General features: G+C 45.3%; 1 pseudogene; it reads right to left on the reverse strand.

The window, feature by feature from the left end:
* Positions 1-239: 239 nt before the first annotated feature.
* Positions 240-4,829, reverse strand: LOC131813635 (large ribosomal subunit protein uL30-like; annotated as a pseudogene).
* Between the last annotated feature and the right edge of the window lie 4,939 nt (positions 4,830-9,768).

The following is a 9,768-nucleotide window of genomic DNA, read 5'->3' on the forward strand; positions in this document are numbered from 1 at the left end:
TTACTTTGCAGATTAGGAGCCTGAGGCTTAAAAAAATTATCTTGCCTCTCTCTTTTCTTGTCCATAGCACCATCAACATTTCAGGCATTGGCCAGGGAGGTGAGCTGACCTCAGTGGTTAATGAATATGAGCATGTGTTCCTGAATTGGTGGGCCTAAAGTCAGACTCTAATGGGGAAGCTGTGCGGTTTGGTTGTATCAGGGCAGGAGGCAAGGCTGAGCAAGAGAGAGAAGGCAGCCTTAGGCAGCAAACTGGAAACCTGGGCAATGAAACAGGCAGATCTTAGCAAGGAGCCTAATGGTGCAACTTTACCGGTAGTGGAGGGTCTGGAAGGGTGCCTGGGGACACCGTTGTTCTTTTCTTGGCGTGATGGAGCCCAGGAGATGGACGGAATCATGGGAGAGTGCATTCCCACAGACAGGGAAGAATGTGGAGGCAGGACCATAGACCCAAATGGGGGTGGGCTTGGAATCTATGAGAAATGAGTTCACTGTTCCCCCAGAACTATGGTTTCAACTTTGCTTGTCCACTGGAATTGCTTGAGCAGCTTTAAAAATACTCATAGTTGGTACCCACAGAAATTCAGATGCAATCAGTCTGGGTTGAGAGCTGGGTATTGGTATTTTTAAAAGCTCCTATTGTGACTCTGATGTGCAGCCACAGTTGAGAACTGCTGGCTTAGAGAGGGAAGGTAATTGCGCATGTCACAGACGGGGCCGGGGTGAGAGATGGAAGTGAACAGGGCTGTGCAAGGAAGATGTCATGCGAACGAGCCGTCTGTGGGTTCTTAAAACGGGAATTAGACTTCCTAGAACAAAGTCCTACTAGAATGCCCCACAAGTATCTTAAAGCAGCCCTGTGGTGGAAAAAAATGGAAGAGTCACCTAGTTTATTCCTTCATTATGATGAGATTTGCATCCATTTGTCTTTTTCATGATGTATCCTTGGAAAGAGAGGAACAGTTGGGTGCCCCAGGGTTTAAAATTGTGGGACCAGCTTTCAACTCATCTCATACAGTTCCTAAAATCATGTGCAAAATAAGTTTGTTTGAAATGCAACCCCCCCCCCCCACCTCTGGGCCCAAAGTTCAGAAAGCACTAAGGTTTTGTTTTGTTTTAAGATTTTATTTATTTGAGAGAGAGAGAGAGAGAGAGAGCAAGCGAGCACATATGCATGCACAAGTGGGGGGTTGTGGGCAGAGGGAGAGTGAGAAGCAGAACCCCGCTGAGAAGGGAGCCTGATGTGGGGATCAATCCTAGGACCCCAGGATCATGACCTGAACTGAGCCCAGATGCTTAACCAACTGAGCCATCCGGGCACCCTGGCACTAATGTTTTTAGATGGAACCTAGAAAAGCTGTGCCTAACAAACTAACAAACTCCCCAGGTGACTACGTGACAAAGATGATCTGTGGCCCCATATTGAGATATGCTGATTTAGGGACAGGGATATAGGTTTAATGTATTTGGTTTTCTTAAGAGCTCTCTAAGCCCTATCAGCATCCGCTGTGAAGAAATTTCACAGTTTAATGGAAGCTGGAGGGAGGAAAATCAATTCCTAGTGCTCCAATCTAAATGTCTATCTAGAACGAGTGCAAAGGATGTCCCATTAGGTATGTCCTCACATATCACAAAACTCATGCCGGTGCCTGCATGCAGAGCTTCAGCCTGTCAAGAAGCATTTTACACTCCACAGCCCAAGGCATTCCTCATATCTGAAACACTGTCGGAAATGCTGAAAGCCCTACAGAGCCTTCGACTTGAGGCTGGGGGACATGGGGCAGCTGGCATCCTAGTTCACCTTTGCTCAAGGCCCTCGTGGTCTGAGAGGGAAACTCTAAAGATGGAGGGTTGCCTAGGAGTTTTGCCTTTGGGACATTGTATGGTTGGGATACTCCACGAATATTCATTCCCTCAGCGCCCGCAAGATTTCTAAGCTGACCAGAATAGTGGGGATGTGTTCATGAGTTCTCATGCACAATAGAGAAGCAGGCCCATGCTAAAAAAAAGAGAGACAGGTCTGCTTCAGGGGGGAGTCATCTTGTTTTCAGTTAGGGACGATCATCTCATTTTATTGTTTCATTGGGATATTATTAACCACCCTAACTATGGGGAGAGAGCACATGTCATGCATGGTCCCGAGCAGAAGAATGCCAGGCTAAAGGGAGGGGACCCAGAAGAACAGTGACGGGATTCAGGAAGGGAGTTAGGTAGCCGACCTCACTATAAGTCTTGGACGTGGTTCCTCTTAGCATCTTACTTTTCTCTCATTGAAAGGATTCAAGCTGGCTGTTCCTGCACCTTTGGGGGTTAAGGAGATCATGTCATCTTTCCACAAATCAGGTCAGCTGCAAAGAATGGAGACCAGAAAGTGAGTTGTACATTGGAGAAGACCTTTGCTGATGCTATGACTCTTGCTCGAAGATCAAGAGACCATGACAGAGCAGCAAAATCTCTCTATGAGCAAACCAGGCTCTCAAGAGGAGCAGAAGTAATGAAGAAATATTAGGAAGAAATTCAAGAACTGAATGAAGACTCGAGATACTGGTGAAGGCACAGCCGAGATCGGATGGAGACTGGTAGCAGGAGCACAAAGAACTTCATACATCCCTGGAGGGACATCAGTAGGCTTTGGGACTTCAAATAAGCAAGTACTAAGGCAATTGTTTGGGTTGCTAATGGCAATCCAAAAGGATGACCTTGGTATAATAATGAAATTTAATGAGCATCACTCTAAGATACTATGAGCCCATGCTGACCAGGTAATGGAAATAGCAGCAATAATGAGGAAAGCCACTGAGATGGGTGAGCACCAGGGTTACATGCAGTAGGAAAAGAATTTTCATCTTAAACAGGAAATCAAGGATTTGAGGGAAATCCTTCAAACTCGAGATCTAAGTTTTAGCCTCCAGGAAGATGATGCGTAAGAAAGTACACTCTTTATCAAGTTATCAGTCTCTGTCAATTCTTACCAATTGATCTGAACCTGAGAAGGACTGAACATTCCTGTGACATGGCTCCAAAAAAGCCTCAGGGCTGGCCTGCTACATTAATTAATTAGAGGAATAATAGTGAAGAAAGCAATCACCACCTGAATCATTTATTACTTTTAGATTATGTACAATACACTGGCAAATGATATTTTTAAATGATCACCTCTGAAAATGCATAATAAATTAACAAGGCATTATTCTTATTACAATATAATAGAAAAATAATTCAATATAGTAAAAGTTCTCAAGATGATATCATAGGGCAATTTCATGTTTATTTTTTGAGGAATTCCTGCTCTCCAAAGTGGCTGTACCATTTTACATTCCCATCAGTGATGCAGGAAAGTTTCAATCTCCCCACATCCTTATTATTTTCTCTTTCTTATTAGAACCATCTATTAACTGTGAAGTGGTACCTCCCTGTGGTTTTGATTTAGCATTTCCCTAGTGATTAATAATATGTGGGTTTTTTTTCATGTGTCCATTGACCTTCTTCATATATCTTCCTTGGAGAGATATCTGTTCATATCCTTTGTTCATTTTTTAAAGCAGCATGTGATTTCAAAGATACAAATTCATCTTCTTGTTATGGAGTGGTGAGAGTTCTTTACATATTCTGGGTACAAGTCCATTAACAGGTAAGTGATTTGCAGCTACTGTCTCTGAGACTGTGGGATGTCATTTTTTTCCTTTATGATTGTATTTCAAGTTCTTTCCCAAACATGGCTCTAGGAATGGCCAGATTCAAGTATACCCATAGGCTTGGTCCCCTACTGTCTTGTATTCATGCTTGCATATTCATCCACCAACATTAAGCTCCAGGATGGAGGATGTGACAAAGCAGGACCCTCCTCCATGGCAGGAGTCCTTTTCTGATTTCAGAGATGGCAATGGCAGCCAGTATGGAAAACACACTGGAACTTCCCCCTGGAGCTGGGCTGTGATGGGATGTGTCTGCCATGGACATAATCATCTTTTCCCTGACCTCTCTGCAGCTTCTGAAGACATGGCAGAAAAATAATCTTCTTTGAAGATACTGTATAACAGTTGCAAAAAGCAAAAAAAAAAAAACAAACAAAAAAACAAAAAACAAAAAAACAAACCACTTCCAACACATTATGCTTACTGATATTTTGCGTTTGGTTCAGTTGTCGAATGAGCTGATTGATGCATTTATCTGGAGAGCCGGGTGAGCCCACCCTCTTGAGGAAGCAGGCTACTGTCAAGATATCATGAGATGGAAAGGGTGCAAGAACCCAGAGACTACCTGGAAATTTTTCCCTAGAAAGGCAATTTCATGAGTGATGTTTTTTAAACAAATGACACCAACCTTCTTCAGGTAGGTTGTCTGTCAAAGAGATGCTTTTATGTTTTTATTCTTGACCTTGACTTGTCTGCCTTTCAAGATAAATTCTCAGACAAACTTCATATTGGGAAATCCCCAAGTCACATAAGATTCCCATAGCAGCGTTTTTATGGCCCGGGGGTTTGCTTTGACAAATACACTACTGAAAATAATCTTCAGAAGAAGCCTTGCAGTGGTCCCCTGCACCAGAAAACTCACCTCATTAATCCCTTTGATGCAAAAAGCAAAGGCTAAGTGATGTTTATCTGGCATTTCCAAGACATAAAGCTGCACTTTTAATCATCTTAGGTGCGCCTTGTCATCTTGTTGCCTCCAGGAACCATGTAGGAACCAGTCCAGTCATTTAAACTTGACCCCTTTTCCTTTCTATTTCTCCTTCTTCTCCAAAAGTGCCTGCCTTGCTTAAGTAGCTTTGAGGGCTTGATAAGATTTTTTTTTTTTCCCCAGATTTTCTGGAACTAAAAGGATCATGTTTCTTTACGCTTGCTCCATCATCTTTCCCCTTTTTTACATTCTTAATGGTATTGTTTGAAGTATGAATGTTTTTAGTTCAATGAAGTCCAATTTATCTACTTCTGTAGCTTTTGCTCTTGGCATTGTATTTAAGAAAACATTGCCAATCCCAGGGTCATTAAGACTTACTTTTGTACTTTCTTGTGAAGGTTTTATGTTCTAGCTTATACATTTAGGTCTAGGATCTCTTTTTGAGTTCATTATTGCATATCATGTGGGGTAACCGTCCAAGGTCATTCTTTTATATGTGGGTATCTAGGTGTTTTAGCACTATTTGGGGAAAAAAAACCTATTCTTTCCCCAATAAAATGTCTTGGTATCTTTGTTAAAGACCAGTTAAATAACTGGTCATAAATGTAAGGGCTTCTTTCTGGATTCTCAATTCTAGTCCATTTATGTATCTGTCCTTACACCAGTAGAACATTGTCTTGATTACTACAGCTTTATAATAAGTTTTGAAATCAGGAATTATCAGTCCTCCCAACTTGGCTGTTTTTTCCATGATTATTTTGGCTACTTGGGCCCATATGAGTTTTAGTATTGGTTTGTCGATTTCTGCAAGAAAAGCCAGCTGGGATTTTGAATTGGTAGAGTAATTGGAAGGATATTGCCATTTTAACAATATTAAGTCTCAGCATCCCAGCTCTGACAGATTCACTGAATACATCTATGTATCACGAGTCACCAGTTTCCTCAAGAAAGGACACCGAGCACACATCTAGTATTTTCTTTTCATCTAAATTCAGTTTACAACACTGAAAAGTTACAGAGACACCACTGGGTGAAGTAAACAGATTGTGCTTTGATTTTTAAAAGGAATTGAGAGAGATTGTTTGAAAACCTTCCACCTTTTAATCATGTCCATTAGTTCTGGGTTCCGTGTGTGTGTGTGTGTGTGTGTGTGTGTGTGTGTGTGTTTTGTTGTTTTTATTTTTTAGTTTCCCTCTGTGCCTGTATGTGCTAGTCATTACTAAAAGCCAGTTTATAATGGACAGACTCTGGCTGTCCTCAGTGGTTGATAACGAATCACTGGCACCCGGGTAGGACAATATTGAAGATGGAAATGTGACTGTTTTATTTATTTTTTTCTCCAGACACTGTGGGGTTTGTAACTCATCTGTTACAGGTAAGTGTTTGTAGCCCCCAGGAAAAAATTGCTTTTCCCTGAAAATTCATTGGCCCTGGACACAAGTAGGCTGCCGGAGTGGGGCAGAAAACCCCAATGGAGGTTAAGAGCAGGGGTCCATGTCCCCACCGCACTTGCGTGAGCCGGGGGAGAGGAGCAGGTGCAGCTCGAATACTGCAGTGGGAGGGATCATTGGCTCGACCCGCACCTTAATGAAACAACACTCTGAGACACAACAGGTGTGAATGTGGTTGAATTTGTAGAAGTCACAATTCCTGACCTCATCAGGAGGTGTTAATGTTTTTGCCTTGGACTTGCCAATGTCCGCTCAATACAGGCTCAGACCTTTCCTCCTCACTGGCTTCCCTCCAGAAACTCAACAATGTTGTGTTTCTTAGAATGGGAACTTCTTACCCAGGCTATGCATGGGCAGCCCTTTGATCTTTGCATCCCTCAGCTGGGTAGCTGATGGCCGTGATGCTTTCAGGAACTCTTCCCCTGCACTTGACTTACGGAGGGCCCTTAAGAGGGCTTGGCAAGGAGCCAATGCGGTGGAGAAAGAATGACATGCTGGAAGCAGGTCTGCAGTCTTTGGGTGGAGGAGCCAGAGTCTTTCAGGGACCAGAGTCAGGGCCTGTTTAAGAACCGTTCTTGATTCCACTCCAGGGCCTCAGTCTGAGCGGAGGATTTGGGATCTCACCACACACCTTCTCTTGAGAATTTTTAAGTGTTCTAATTAACACAATAACCAGATATATTGTCAGCATAGTAATTTATATGCGACCAGATGTTCACCTTCTTTCCCTCTCTGAAAGCAGGATGTAGGAAGAAGGGCTAGACTGGCTAGTGAAGGTTTGAGGGTCAGAGGTTGGGGGTCTGGCTTTCTGGAAGCCGCCCCAGTCCTTCCCGTGCAACTCAGCTGCACCTACAAATGAGGGAGCACCGGTCCACTGAGGAAGCCCTGATTCCCTGAAGCATGGCGGGCTTGGGCGGGCCTGATAACGGACGGAAAGCAGGATTGTGAGTAAGTCGTGAGGCAGTAACTATGCAGGTCCGCTAAAGTAGAAGTTTTGTTTCTGCCCCTCCAGCTGCCAACCAGCAGCCTCACCGCTGACTGAATCAATCTTTTTTTTTTTTTTTTTTTCGACTCTGTACCTTTGTTTTCTTAAAAACAAGATTATTTAGGGAGGAGCAGATCACTGAATATAAAGTAAACAATTCCTGGGCACTGGGGTCCGTTCCAATCACTGGGTAACAGTGATGGTAAGAGAAACAGCCACCACCCTCACGGGCTGGTGATTGTCTAAGCTAGAGAAATGGTAAAGGTGGAAACCAACGCAGAGCCTTTGGGCAGATAGACAGGGCTAGAAGAACACAGGCAGCATACAGCGTTGTAGCCAGAGTGCTAAAGCTAGTCGGAACAGAACTTATACTCATTGAGATCCTCAAACAGGTGGTTCCTGTAGAATATCTCATGAAACCCCCCATGCGGGGAGGAATCCCATCCTCCGAATGGACTTAGTAAAGCTCCCTGAGGCCAGGATAACATCTCCTCCCCAACTCCCTCCAACTCCCGGGGCTGTGCAGAAAGTTATTGTACGATCTAGTTCAATTCCAGGTCTTCTGACCGCAGACCCTGTGCTCTTTCCATTATGCTGCCCACCCAGGACCCTCTTCCAGCCCCTCAATTTACAAAGGGTCTCCGAATGAGCTCGTGGGAAGCTGAAATCCGGAGACTTCTATCGCGCTGTGTGCAGTGAAGCCCTCTCTGTTTTTGACTTATTGTGGGAGTGAATCAGAATGGGCTGCAGTTGAAATCCGGCAGCAAGACCTTGTCCCAAGGCCAGGGCATCCAAGGAGAAAGTCCTTCAGTTCTCACAGAGGAGTCCTGGGGCCCCAAGGAGCTCCCGAACTTCTCCGACCGTGCCCGGCTGTCTCCCTCCTGCCGCCTCCTGACTGCCAGACAGCGGCTCTCAGGCTCCCAACTGTCCCCATCACACCCTGAGTGTCGGTGCTATTTTTAAACCCCTCTTTTCTGTGCCCTTTTAATCTGACAGGTGAAGAATTGCTGTCATTTTCACACTGAATAACATTCATTATTTAGTATCTGTGGTGAAAGACCTGATTTACTACCAGGGTACTTCTTCCTAAACCATGCCCAGGAGGCCGTTTTAATATGGAGAGGGAACCGGTTGGGTTTTAGACCTGCTGACGTGTGACAATAAATGGAGGAGGGACCTCTCTGTTTAGGGGGAGGGGAAGGGCTCCACCGACTCAGGGGGTGGGCCCTGAGTCATGCCCAAGGAAGAAAGGGCTTTCAGGAACATCTGAGGCTATCAGGATCAGCAGCCCAGAATTGGCCTCTGTGTCTGGAATGTGGTCACCAAATAAGGGCAGTGATTTCTCAGAATAATAAGAGCTATTCAATTTAGTGCGCCAAGTTCATTTACTGGCTTATGCAGAAGAATATCCCATCACTACGTGGTCTGTAAGCATGTGCCTATCAAACGTCAGGCATTTGAGCAGTTTCCTCTTGCCCCGCCTCATGTGGCACAAACTCAGCCACTGTCCAGTGAATGTGTGTAAGAGCGTCAGGAGCCCACCTGCCCATGTGGGGGCTGCAGTATTCTGTGGCTGGCGTGGGGCACCCTGATGGAGGGCCCTTGCTGCAGCCCTGTCGGGTGCTGACTTTAACTCCTGGCCCGACTTTTCTGAGGGCAGGTCTCTGGGAGGGACTCCTGAGCACCCCAGCTCTCCTGTCTCCTGCCTGAGACTCTGGGCCACACGACCGTCAGCATTCATCTATCCCAGAGCCCAGGCACACTGGACTGGTGCTTTGTAAAGCAGCCCGCATCTCAGAGCGTGCTCTCACCGTTTGGCTTCCCAGGCTGGAGCTGACAGTGCAGACCCAGATTTGAACTTCACATGCTGTGCTTTCGGGCTTGCCAGCTGCCAAAATAGTGTAGGAGGGCAAGAGTGGGCAGAAGGAGAGCCGGTTCTTCTTCTGAAATCTGTGGCTAGACTCAGCTCTCTTCTTGCTTTTCCCCTCTCTGCCGAGGCCCCTCACGGATGTGGCTGCTTTGGTCATGGCCATGGTAAGTGCTGTGGGCACAGACACCTGTTAGGGAACACTGTGACACTGCTTTCTCAGACCAGTGAATGGTGGAGAGGGGAGGGAGGTGGCTGTCCCCTGTGAATGTCCCGGGATGCTGAACCAGATCAGGGGCCCAGGATCCTGGCACGGAGCTGACCAGAGCTGTGGGGCAGAGGGTCAGATCCCCTCTGCACAGACCACAGGTCCGTGAGTGAAACAAAACACACGGCATCCTTGCTTTTGGCTTTCGATGACCTAGAGGTATTGGGGTCATTCTGTCCTGTGCCTGCTATGGTGTGTTCCAGAAAGAGTTTGCTCTACAAACAGAGACAGCAAAATGATTTGGAAACTGTCTTGACTTTTCATGTGGGTGGTATGTTTCCATAGGATAAAAATGAGTTGTTTGTGCCTTCACTATAAAATGCAAATCTAATTATTTTCATTTCTGACACCAGAAGTAAAATCCAAATATTAACAAATGTCTGTTTGTTAAGTCAGCGGTCTTGTGTTAAAACACAGCCCCCAAGGTCTTGCTTGCTGGTCACTGTATACTTCTATATAAACATTGGCTTTGGGCGGTTGCTTGAATGCAGTTTCAGGGAGCTGTGCTTCTGTATTTTCTCCTATGGTCTGGATTTTCAGCTCTCTACCATTAGAGCTATTAGAGTACAAGACCC

Source organism: Mustela lutreola, chromosome 13, assembly GCF_030435805.1.
Source record: "Mustela lutreola isolate mMusLut2 chromosome 13, mMusLut2.pri, whole genome shotgun sequence".
NCBI lineage: Eukaryota > Metazoa > Chordata > Mammalia > Carnivora > Mustelidae > Mustela > Mustela lutreola.